At 36.4% G+C, this 13,984-nt stretch overlaps 1 protein-coding gene across 1 annotated transcript in view; it reads left to right on the forward strand.

Moving 5' to 3' along the window:
• FER (FER tyrosine kinase) overlaps positions 1-13,984 on the forward strand; it is a 430,623-nt gene that overhangs the window by 352,132 nt on the left and 64,507 nt on the right. The window lies entirely within an intron of this gene.

A 13,984-nucleotide genomic window follows, 5' to 3' on the forward strand; every position in this document is an offset into this window, starting at 1 on the left:
ATGGAATTCTGTATATAATAAGGTAGATTCAAATTATTTGTGAACTATTGTTTGAATAATAATATAGCCATAATGTAATAGTCACTATGAAAACTATGATTTAAACATCTCATACAGTTCTACAAATGACTTACTTACATAAAAGTTTACTGTTTTTCTTAGAGAGTAATTATATTTAAAGGCTTTAAAAATCTGCAATTATGTTTCAGGATTTCTTCCTGTTAGACTTTTTAAATAATATAATTTCAGTCCATTCCTGCTTTCTCAAAATTCATACCTAATACAATTTGCAAAATAGTACAATGATAGCACTTAGAGAGTTTTCTTAGAGGTTACACTTAGCACAGCGCCTGGAACATTTTAATGACTCCATAAATGTGAGCTGCTGTTAAGAGTATAAACAGGCCTGACTGAGAAACTGTGATTGCTGCCTATGTGTGTTTGTCTCCTGTCCTATCTCCTAAACCTCTTGGGAGTGGGACAAAAAGGGCCCAGAAAATCTGCTCTTCCAGAGGCTCATTCAAGGGGCCAGAGCACCAAGGAACTGCTTCCTAAAGTAAAAACAGATGATAAGCATTACTTCACAGAAGGCAGGTCCCCTGTTTGTGACCTCAGGCTGGGAAAATCTACGCCAGCCCAGTGGGGCCCGACTGTGAGAAACTGTGAGTGCTCCTGTGTGTGTTTGTCTCCTGTCCTGTCTCCTACATATCTTGGGAGTAGGCCAAAAAGGGCCCAGAAAATTCGCTCTCACAGAGGCTCCAGAAGAGCAGCTCCGCTTCGCTACACGGCCGTGCGCTCCTTCTAAGGAACGAACGCCACTGCAACAAGAAGAAAAAAATCACACTAAGAACTGAGCTGGATCACTGAAGCCCAGCATTTCTCCCTGGACTGTCTTCTCTGCTGCGTGCTCAGGCCTAACATTTGATCCTATGTGAGGCTTCATCCACGGAGAGCTCCCCTTCCTTGGAGGCAAGTAGGCCCACCTAGAAAGGGCGGAGCCAGAGGACCTTGGCTACGCACAACATTTAGCCAATGAATACCACCACAACACGTAGAAAAGTCCACAATACAGTGTGACAATGGGGAAGCAACGCAGGCCAGCATCAGACATAGAGAATGAAGATGTCAAAACTGATGACCAGAAAACGGCCAAGCAAATAATCAATCTCTCAGATAAGGAGTTTAGACAAGAAATATGGAAGATTCTCAAAGAACTCAAAGAAACCATGCATCAAGTTGAACAGAACACTAATATATGAAGACAGAAATCACAAAACTCCAAACTGAAATAACAGGTCAAATAACATGCCTGAAAAACTCAGTAAACGAATTGAAGGACAAAATCAATGAGCTCTCCAACAGGGTAATAGAAGCTGAGAATAGAATTAGTGCTGTGGAAGATGAGATAAATAACAACTCCAAACAGTGGGAGAGAATAGAAAAAAAACTTAAAGCAAATGAACAGACAATGGAAAAATTTGTCAAAGAATGGGAACAGATGAAAATGGAAGTCTATGATAAGCTCAACAGAAACAACTTAAGAATCATTGGAGTCCCAGAGACCCAGGAAGAAAATTTCCAGGAAGAATCAACAGTCAAGAACATCATTAAAGATAAACTTCAGGGGCTGGAGAGATAGCATGGAGGTAAGGCATTTGCTTTTCATGCAAGAGGTCATCGGTTCAAATCCCAGCATCTCATATGGTCCTCCGTGCCTGCCAGGAGCAATTTCTGAGCATGGAGCCAGGAGTAACCCCTGAGCACTGCCGGATGTGACGCAAAAACCACGAGAGAGAGAGAGAGAGAGAGAGAGAGAGAGAGAGAGAGAGAGAGAGGAGAGGAGACAGGAGAGAGAGGAGAGAGAGAAACTTCCAGACAGGAGAGAGAGAGAGAGAGAAACTTCCAGAGTTAAAGAATATATGTGATCAAATCCTGCATGCCTGAAGAGTACCAACCAAAAGAGACCCCAGGAAAAATACCCCAAGACACATCCTAGTCCAATGACGAATCCCACAGATAGAGACAGAATTCTGAAAGCAGCAAGATCAAAAAGGGAAATTACATTCAAGGGAACATGCTTGAGATTTACAGCAGACCTGTCACCAGAAACACTCAAGACCAGAAAGCAGTGCTGGGACATAGTGACAAAACTCAATGAAATGAATGCCTCACATAGAATATTGTACCCAACAAAACTCACTTTCATGTTTGATGAAAAAAATACATGGTTTCACAGATAAAAAACAGCTCAGAAATTTTACAGTCTCAAAACCAATCTTAAGAGAAAAACTGAAAGACCTACTTTAAGTCAAGACTGACAAAAAGACACACCAAATTTCAATATAAAGATGGCATTAAATCGCAGGACAATTCTTTCTCTCAATGTCAATGGACTAAATGCACTAGTTAAGAGACACAGAGTGGCTAAATGGATCAAAAAACTCAATCCAACCTTCTGCTACCTACAAGAAATGCACCTGAATAGTCAGAACAAATATAGACTCAAAAAAAAAAAAAAGGCTGGAGAAAAATTATCCAAGCAAACAACACCCATAAAAAGGGTGGAGTGGCCATACTAATATCAGATGATGCAAACTTTATACTCAGGAAAGTTGTAAGGGGTAAAGATGGACATTTTGTATTAATCAAGGGATATGTACAGCAGGAAGAAACCACTCTCCTAAACATATATGCACTGAATGAGGGGCCAGCAAAATATTTAATACAACTGTTGACAAATCTGAAAAATAATATAAATAACAACACAATCATTGTGGGGGACCTCAACACAGCTTTATCAACACTGGATAGGTCAACCAGACTGAAACCCAACAAGAATATACTAGACCTGAGGAGAGAAATGGAAGAAAGAGGCCTAGTGGATATATATAGGACACTCCATCCCCAGAAACCTGGGTACACATTCTTCTCCAATGTACATGGGACATTCTCCAGGATAGACTACTGCTGGCACATAAAACATACCTCCATAATATCAAGAATATAGAAATTTTGCAGGCTACCTTTGCTGACCACAAGGCTCTGAAATTATATGTTAACTACAAAGCCACACAAAAGAAAAACTTTAACACCTGAAAATTAAACAGACTCATACTGAATAACCAGTGGGTCCGAGATGAAATCAAGGAGGAAATCAAAATTTTCCTGGAAACAAATGATAATAAAGACACAAACTTATGGGACACAGCAAAAGCAGAACTGAGAGGAAAGTTTATAGCTTTGCAAGCACACATTAGGAAGGAAGAAGGAGCCTACCAGAATAGCTTAATGACACAGCTCATTAGAAAGTGCTCAACAAAAGGACCCAAAAATAGGGAGACAGAAGGAAATAACAAAGCTAAGAGCAGAATACAACGAAGTGGAAACCTAAAAAACAATCCAAAAGATCAACGAATGCAGAACAAATTTGATAGACCACTGGCAAAACTAACAGAGAGAGAGAGAGAGAGAGAGAGAGAGAGAGAGAGAGAGAGAGAGAGAGAGAAACTTGATAACTTGTATTAGGAATGAAAAAGGAGAGATCACTACTGATATGGCAGAGATTCAAAGGGTATTCAGAAACTACTTTGAGAAACTCTATGCCACTAAAAATGAGAACCTGGAAGAAATGGATAAATTCTTGGACTTTTACAGTGTTCCACAGTGGAATGAAGAGGATGTAGCATATCTAAATACGCCCATCACTACAGATGAAATTAAAACGGTAATCAAGTATCTACCCAAAAACAAAAACCAGGCCCAGATGGACTCACTAATGAATTCTTTCAAACTTTCCAAGAGGAACTACTACCAATCCTGGTAGAACTCTTTCATGAAACTGAAAAAATGGGAACACTTCCAAATAGTTTTTATGAAGCCAACATCACCTTGATACCTAAACCAGACAGAGATGCTACGAAAGAAGAAAATTACAGACCAATATCGCTGATGAATGCAGATGCAAAGATCCTCAACAAAATCCTGGCAAATAGGATTCAATGCCTCATTAAGAAGATCATACACTATTACCAAGTAGGTTTCATCCCAGAAATGCAAGGCTGGTTTAACATCCGTAAATCTATCAATATAATACACAACATCAATAACAAGAAAAATAAAAATTTACATGATCATATCAATAGACGCAGAGAAAGCATTTGATAAGGTCCAACACCCATTCTTGATCAAAACTCTCGGCAAGATGGGAATGGAAGGAAACTTTCTCAATATAGTTAAGGCCATCTACCACAACCAGAGGCAAATATTGTCCTCAATGGAGAAAAATTGAAAGCCTTCCCTCTAAATTCTGGCACAAGACAAGGCTGTCCTCTCTCACCACTCCTATTCAACGTAGAACTGGAAGTACTTGCTATAGTGATTAGGCAAGAAAAAGATATCAAGGGAATCCAGATAGGAAAGGAAGAAGTCAAGCTCTCGCTGTTTGCAGATGACATGATACTCTACCTAGAAAACCCTAAAGTCTCTATGAAAAAGCTTCTAGAAACAATAGACTCATATAGCAAGGTGGCAGGCTACAAAATTAACACACAAAAATCAATGGCCTTTCTTTACACCTATAGTAATAAGGAAGAAATGGACATTAAGAAAACAACCCCATTCACAATAGTGCCACACAAACTCAAATATCTTGGAATCAACTTGACTAAAAATGTGAAGAACCTATACAAAGAAAACTATAAAACTCTGCTCCAAGAAATAAGAGAGGACACGCGGAAATGGAAATGCATACCCTGCTCGTGGATTGGCAGGATTAACATCATCAAAATGGCAATACTCCCCAAGGCATTATACAGATTTAATGCTATCCCTCTAAAGATACCCATGACATTCTTCAAAGAAGTGGATCAGGCACTTTTGAAATTCGTTTGGAACAATAAACACCCTAGAATAGCTAAAGCAATCATTGGGAAAAGAATATGGGAGGAGTTACTTTCCCCAACTTTAAACTGTATTACAAAGCAATAGTTATCAAAACAGCATGGTATTGGAATAAGGACAGATCCTCAGATCAGTGGAATAGGCTTGAGTACTCAGAGAATGTTCCGGAAACATACAATCATCTAATTTTTGATAAAGGAGCAAGAAATCCTAAATGGAGCAAAGAAAGCCTCTTCAACAAGTGGCGTTGGCACAACTGGCTAGCCACTTGCAAAAAATTCAACTTAGACCCCCAGCTAACATCATGTACGAAGGTTAAATCCAAATGGATGAAAGACTTTGATATCAGACCCGAAACCATAAGATACATAGAACAACACGTAGGTAAAAACACTCCAGGACATTGAGACTACAGGCATCTTCAAGGAGGAAACTGCACTCTCCAAGCAAGTGACAGCAGAGATTAACAGATGCCGAGCCTACCTGGAGCTATTTCTGAGTGCAGAGCCAGGAATTGTGAGCCCTGAGCACTGTAGATTGTGGCGCAATGAATGAATGAATGAATGATAGAGAAACTACAGTAGAGAAATAATAGTTTGTGGTGTAGGATCACTACCCGAGTCCAAAATACACTTTCTTCTCCCCTGCATTTTCACTCAGGCACCTGAATCTGAGCCCCATTTCCCCATTTTATTGCTTTATAGAAAAGGTAAGTTTGCAGCTATCGGCCTTGCTGGCAGCACTGAAGGGGAGTCCCTTCTCTGGCCTTCAGAAGAAGCAATGCAGGTGATGTTCTTCTTGCTTTTTCCCTGTTTCCTTATCTTTTCCATTACTGACAAAGGTATTTGGAAAACAATAAAATTTGAGGCCTTTGTTTCACAATTCAAGTCTGGGTACCAGGAAAAATTTTAATTTAAGTAAATTTGATTACTTTTCTTTAAGGCATTATACTTTTTTATTTTTTTTATTTTGTGTTTTTTTTTTTTTTTTGGTGGGTCACACCGGTAGTGCTCAGGGTTTACTCCTGGCTCCATGCTCAGAAATTGCTCCTGGCAGACACGAGGGACTATATGGGATGCCAGGATTCGAACTGATGACCTTCTGCATGAAAGGCAAATGTCTTACCTCCATGTTATCTCTTTGGTTCCTTTTTTTTTTTTTTTTTAAGAGATTGAGTAACTAGAATAAGCTTTTACAGCTGGAGAGATAGCATAATGGACAGGGCACTTGCTTTGTTTTGCAAAGTCATTCACCAGGGTTCTATCTCTGGTATTCCATATAGTAACATGAGACCTACCAGGTGTAATCCCTGAGTTCAGAGCCTGGTGTAAGCACTGAGCACTACCAGGTGTGTCTAAAAATGTAATAAATAAGCCTCTTCAGACCTACTCTGTTTTATTCATATGGCAGATACTACTGGGTTATTAATTTCTTGCCAAACATTGTGTTTTGTGCTAGTTCAGTCTTGTAATCATATAGTTTTTAATTGTTTATAATTAAACAAGGCTAATTGGGGGAAAAATACAAAAAACTAGTATTCACTGGTTAGAAAGGCTGTTTTGAAGGCAAAAAGAATTCAGTGATATGAAGAAATTGTATGTAATTGGGAAGGGAAAATTCCTTTACATAAGGTTCATGATTCTGCATTTTTATAGGAACTATGAAAACAGCAACATAAGGATTGAGGGAAAAAAGTTTTCAGGTTCTGTTTGAAAAGTGATGAATGAGTTCATCAGCCAGCAATAAAGTTCCTGATTTCTTAATTCTTTTCTGGAAATCACATCTCTCAATACACAGAAACCTGTGTATAATTATTTTATTATTATTTGGGATATTTCCAAGATTACTTTTTACATATTTTAATATATGTGTTGAAGGAGAGGGATATGGAGCGATAATGCAGCAGGTATATTACATGTACATGATACTTTGATCCCCAGATCTCTACACAGTCCCACATATTTTATCAGAGATAAATCTTTCTCACAGAGCAGGAGTGAGTCCTGAGTACTATTCAATGTGGACCTAAAATTTTCTCCAAGAGAAAATATTATTTTTATACTTATTGTATGTGTTTTCATCTAAACATGAGTGACCTCTCAATAGTGTCACTTTTGGGGAAACATCTCACATCTCTATTGAATGATATTGATATATTAACATAAATTTTCAAGTAAAAATTAATATAATCCACCTCTGATATTTTTAATACTCTAGCGTATACATCACGATGATAGGCCCTCTTTTTATGAATTAATAGAACTTAAGATGTCACATGTGATAGTAGCAGCCACAATGAATTCATAGCAGTAGACTGCTCAGCTCTACTAGACTCTCTGAGAATGAGGGGATCTCTTTACTTAAAATTCCCAGTGCCTGATACTGTCTGTGTATGGAATAAAGTTAGAATTTCTGACATTTGAGTGTACTTACCTAGAGGTGTTTCTTTGCTTCTCCTAAGTATCACTTGCTCTGTTGTATTTTTCTTCTCTATATCCAACACCCACTGAGTGTTTTTCTATGTAGCAACTGTTCTATTCAATTCTGTATTCCCAAATAGTCAATAATATATGTCTGTTACAGGAGAAAGTTGTAGAAAACTGATTTTTATTTTATGGTTCTTTTACATTTATTATATGTATTCATGTGCTAGTGTATGTAATATTTTTACTGAACACAAGGTTACATAATTATCTACTAGTAAGCAGCAGAAATTGAAGAACCGAAACTCTTGATTTTGTTTTTAAATTGAGCCATCCAAAAGCGTTAGTTGCTTACTTTGATTTTAAAAATCCTCAAGGATTAAAGATTGAGACACTTTACTGAATATTATCTTGTTCCATGCTAATATATTTCCACAGATAGAGTGTGTTTTCCCATCAACCCCAAGAATCTCATGCCTTAACATAAGACTTTCCCCCTGTAATCCCTAAAGGCAACAGAGAAGCGTTGATAACTATTAAGCATGTAATGAGCTTTGACATGAGCAATACTACTTATTATGTTTTCCTTCAGCTACTTTATTTACACATATAGAACTCTTATTTTTAAAAACGGTGGGTGATAGTTAAAAAAAAATTGAGTGTATGCTTTCTATACAGGAGCCCTGATTTAAATCACTAGTACATCATGATTTCCCAAGCACTACCAGAACTGACCCTGAGCATTAAGCCTGGAGTATTCCCTATGTAATAATGCCTGGTATGATACAAAAAAATAAAAATCAGTTAAAAACTCTTTACAACATAGAATAAGTTTTTCTATCTAATATAAAAGATGATGTGTTTATTGGGTTTGTTATACATCTTTCTCTCTCTCTCTCTTTTTTTTTTTTTTGGTTTTTGGTTTTTTGGATCACACCCAGCAGTGCTCAGGGGTTACTCCTGGCTCCAGGGCTCAGAAATCGCTCCTGGCAGGCTCGGGGACCATAAGGGATGCCGGGATTTGAACCACCGTCCTTCTGTGTCTAAGGCAAACGCCTTACCACTGTGCTATCTCTCTGGCCCCTACATCTTTTCTCTTATTAGTGACACTTCTGAGAGTAATTTTAGTTTGTCAGTAATAAAAATTGAATATTACAATATGCCAATATAGTGTTAGTTGCTAAAACCAAGAAATAATCTGTATCTGCTTTTCTATGTATTTTCATATATTTCTTTTATTTTGGCTCAGGGCCTCCAAATTATCATTGAACTAGTTAGTTAACATCATGCATATTGTTAATTAAAGTACCGAGACATGAGAACTAAATTAGATTTGTTCTCAGACACTGTTTAATTCTTGGCTTGCTGCTGCTGGTCCAGTGTCTCTAAGTATCATCCATATTTTATTTATCTATTTATATTGTTGCAAGAATTACATGAATAAATTTTGGTATATAAATTGCATAAAATGTAGCTTATAGTCAGTCTTTAAAATTTATTTCTACTGATACATTTTTAAAGATGAGGATTTTAATCACAGATGTTAGTTTTCCTCTAGTTAGTAAGTAGACCCATGATTCATAATTAAACTATAGAATTGACTAAAACATTCAAAATATTTTTATATTAACATAATTTTTATTTTGATCATAGTGGCTTACATATTGTTGACAATAATATTTTAGGTACATATTTACATAAAATCAGGGGGGGATTCCCATCACCGGTTTGTCTTCCCTACTCCTCCATTTTTGTCCTACCTCCCATATCCTCTTCCCTCACCCCCAGGGCTGCTAGAATATGTGGTCCCCTCTGTACCTATCCTATTATTTCGTAGTCTTACACCTGTTTGGTCCTGATGCCTCCCTTATTTCCCCCTCTAATTGGGATGCAGGAGTAGGTAGTTCAAGTTATGTGGTTTTGTTTGAAGAGGAGAAAAGTAATAAACTGGGATAAAAGTCTAATACGCCGAAAATAAGCAGAATTCTTCTAGAGGCTCTCGTCTTCGGTTTGAGAGACGAAGGAGAAAAAGAAGGTGAAACACTCCACCACTACGAAAAGAAGTGTCAAATATCTATTAAGGATTCCAACAATAACGCTAAGCACCACAAAAACAAAACAAAACAAACAAACAAACAAAAAAACGCCGTGGTCTTGAGATAAGCACCATGGCAGAGCACATAAAGAGGGAAAAGAAGGGGCCGGAGAGATAGCATGGAGGCAAGTTGTCTGCCTTTCATGCAGGAGGTCATCGGCTCGAATCTCGGCGCCCCATATGGTCCCTCATGCCTGCCAGGAGCAATCTCTGAGCCTGGAACCAGGCATAACCCCTGAGCACTACCAGGTGCTACCCAAAAACCTGAAGGAAAAAAAAAAAAAAGAGGAGAAAAAAAGATAAGTATAAGTGGGGGCAACAACTTCAATAACCACACCAAAACAAAGAAATCAACCAAAAATAGATAGGTAAATAAAAATAATAATAGTAGTACATGAAGATAAAAAGTAATATATGAAAAATAAACAATGTTTTGTGTTTTTTTTTCCCCTCCTGCCCAGGCACAGTAAATATTGGGGTCATTCGAAAAGGGATTCACATGGCCTAAGAGATATGGGGTTCCTCCACCCTTGGAGTATATTGTCTTGGGATCAACTATAGACTCTGTTCATGATCCTTTATTCTCAATATTTTTGATCTCTATATTAGAGTGGTATGTGGGTCAGGTATTGGCATGGGTACCTGCAAATTGAGTCTGTGAGATTTTTCCACTATGGCTGCCCACTAGAAAACAAAAGGTTCTTTCTGAACCATTAGTACCTCGTCAATGGGAATATGGTTAGGAGGTAGTATATGAGAATAATGTAAAATTTTTAATACTTTAGTAATTTTCCAATTTGAACTTCATAAGAAACTGAAATCACTATATAAAATAATACATTTTTAAATGAAAAGGAAAAGATTATATAATTTTCAAAATAGAAAATTTATTATAACATCAATACAAAATTATTTCTTTCCAATGTATCTTACACTAGCCTTTCTTCTCTTCCCTATTCTCATCTGGCATTCCTAATTCATAAATTGTTCCTCTTGTCATTGCCCATACTTTCTTTTACAGTCATTTCATATTCCTGCCTCTTTTTTATTTTCCTTTCTTTTTTAGTATAGTTATTTATGTTATCTTCAAGTGTACCTGTTCACTTTTCATCTTCATCTTTATCACATCTAAGGTTTCCTGTTGCATTTTAAGTTGTTTGAACAATTTGGATGATGTCTTCAATATTTTTCCCAACAAACTCTCTTCAAGTCTTTTTTTTTTTTGCTTGAATATCATTTGCAGACTGTTGAACATTGTTATGATTGTTTTCCTAAATTCTTCATCAAGCGTATTACAGAGGTCTGATGGCACTGCTAATCTCCATTTTTTTTCATTGTCTTAGATTTACATTTAACCTAAAAGAGGATCAGATCAGATTGGTGTTTAGTGATGCTGTTGACTTTCATTATGTGGTTTATGCCTTTTGCTTGAAGTTTGAGAGTGGGTGGGTGTCTGGAATATTCTGACACCTTTGCTTCCACAGCTCGTATCTTTTGGTCTTTCTGGCTGCAGGGTGTGGGGCTTTTCACTACAGCAGCCTACTGGAGCACAGAAGTGTTGCCCAGGGGTGGTGGAATCAGGGATTGGCATGTGAATTGCCACCTGGGGGACATAGGAAATGAGTCTGCAGGATTTTTTCCATTCTCTCTGCCTCCCTAGAACACAAAAGCTTTTTTTCTAAACCAGCAGCATTTAATCAATGGGGGTGGGGTGAGTTGTAAGCATAACATAATTTTTTTATTTTGTTATTTTTCCAAATCTGAATTTTACAAGAAACTGAAATCACTATAGAAAATGGAATATTTTTCAAATGAAAGAAATGAACTGATAAATTTCACAAAATAGAAAATGTATTCAAACATAAATATAGACACACTTATATTGATTGGTGTACTTAGTGCAATAGCTGAGATATGGACTCAACCTAAATGCTCAACTATAGATAAATGAATGGATAAAGAAGTTGTTATATGCTATGAAGTGCTATGCAGCTCTAAGAAAGAACAGAATCATGCAGTGTGTAGAACATAGCTGGAGCTTCAGGAGGTCCATCAGCTGAGTGAAGAGAAAGAGTGAGACTTAAAGGTACACAACAAGGGAGCAAGGAAACAATAAAAGTTCAAAGTTAACTAATGGAACAACTGATAAACAGCTGATTTGGAGTGGGATGTGTTGAGAGGGAATGTGTTGGGGTCCTTGGGAGAGGGAAGTACGTACACTACTGAAAGATGTGTGTTGTGCATGAGGAACCATTATTAATAGTATTTTAAGCCATAAAATTAATTAAAATATTTTAAATATTACATTGTGTTGTTATAATAAGAAATAATGTCAGATACCTAAATAAAAGTTTTACATGTGGCATTTTCTTTATTAATCTTTGGAATTAAATATTAGACACTGATAGACCCAAATAAATCAATGTTGATATTTATATTTTAAAAATATATTTGTAAAAAGTAATCACATTCAAATAAAAATAAAGAAACTGAATTTTTATAAAATTTATCAGATTTATGTGGAAAATAAAAACATCAAGGAAGGGAGATTTTACAATCATAAATATTTCTTGTCATTTATAAAACTGGAATGCTTAAGGATTATACAGTTCTCCCCATCCTAGCTAGTTAGATGTCAGTCTCAAATTAGGGAACTAAATTTATATTTTTGCTTTTAAGTTTGAGAATTGGCTTTCACACAGATTTAAACTAGATTGTTTGACCAATATATTTATCAAGTAATAGTGAGTTGAGTAATGATGTTTTCATTATATGCAATTGAGTCAGGAAATCTATCCAGTTCTGTAATTGCTGAGAAGAGGAACTTACAGTCTCTGTTCTGGCAGTTCACAGTCTGTTCTAGAAAAAGCCACATAATCACACATAGGCAAACAAATATAATTATACTACAATGATATATTTCTAGAAATAAGACTAAAACCCAGGAAGAATGAGTCATACTGTCTAGGGGGGATATTAGAATGTTTTTGACAAATAGCTCAGTCTTAATATTCAAAGGGATCTTACCGGCTATCTTTAAACAAAAGTGTTTCTCTCATTAGATTATGAACTACTTAAGAACAAAGATCACATATAATTTATTTGTCACTTTTCAGGTCCTACCTCAGTAGTCAATCAGGAAGGCATTGCTGAATGGAGCTGCTCAATAAACTATAGTATGAATGACAGCCAGAAAGGTCATCATCTCATTAGCTACCAAAGACACTGTTAAGTAGTTGAAGCTGAAACAAGAAATCAAGCTAGGTGGGAAAATGTCTAAAGCTAAAAGCTGGAGAGATAATAATGAGATGAGGGATAATACCTCTGTAATGCTTATGGTAAAGCACAGTATTTTAAGCACTGTAGGCATAATGCTTACAAAAATCTTGATATGTGAACTATTCTTACTCTATTTTTATACCTAGAGAAGCAGGCAACTCCCCAGATTGTATAGCTAATTTTAATGTTGTCTTTTATTTTTCATTTATTAAGGTAGCATTAGTTTATAAAAGTGTAAATGTTTATATTTTAGATTTGTAATGTTGCCACACACCCACCACTAACGTGCCAATTTCTACCCCTTTCCATAGGTTCTTCCTAGTCCACCATTCCTATTGACTGGTTAACAATAGTTAAGTGGTCAAAGTTAAAGGGTTTATGTACATTGAACTTAGCTTATTCTTTCTTATCAGTGGTATGTATATTTCTTTCTCCTTTGCATTTATTGGATTTCAGAATGACACCTGATAATTCCATCTACATTTTACTAGAGTGCAAGATTGTATCTTTTTTTCCAGGTCTGCATAGCATTCTGTTATCTTCTCTATCTACTCATTTGTCATTGGATACTTGGGCTGTTTTAGATTTGGACTATTCTAGAGTGTAAAGTGACTTTTAGTACAGAACATATAGTTTTCTACTTTTATGCTGTTGGTTTCCTTTATTTAGTTGATACATATGCATTTGGTATTTTTATATAATTTATCAAATAAATAATTTCAAGTGGTTCAACTGGCTGTCAAGGAGAAATGCTTGGATATTTTAGCTATAGATTAAAATCTTGACAGGCATTAAGCAAGGGAAATGAGATGTAATTTTTAGCAGTTATGGATTCCCTGATGCAATATGTTTTTGACAGAGAACACATGAAAGTTATCTGACAAATATCTCTAGGATTCTGCATTCCAGTCCTTATTTATTTCCATTAATTTGTAGCTTGTTTTGAGTCTTCACCCATTTGACCACACTCCTTGAGATACACTTTAACTGACATCTTGCTATTTCTGATTATTTTTGTCACAGCATGGTCAATTTATAATTATATTACTAAGTTATATGATTATATGCCCTCAAAAATAAAAAACGAAGGCCAGTTTGTAAATTTCTCTTGTACAACCTGATTCCTTAGCCTATAATACTGGATAAAAGTTAATTCTGTTTTGTTATGTTTTTATGTTGGGGTCACACTGGCAAGCACTCAGGGGTTTCTCCTGGCTCTGTACTCAGAAATTGCTCCTGGCAGGCTTAGGGGACTATATTGGATGTCCAGAATTGAACCTGGGTTTGT

Source organism: Suncus etruscus, chromosome 2 (genome assembly GCF_024139225.1).
Source record: "Suncus etruscus isolate mSunEtr1 chromosome 2, mSunEtr1.pri.cur, whole genome shotgun sequence".
In the NCBI taxonomy this organism is placed as follows: domain Eukaryota; kingdom Metazoa; phylum Chordata; class Mammalia; order Eulipotyphla; family Soricidae; genus Suncus; species Suncus etruscus.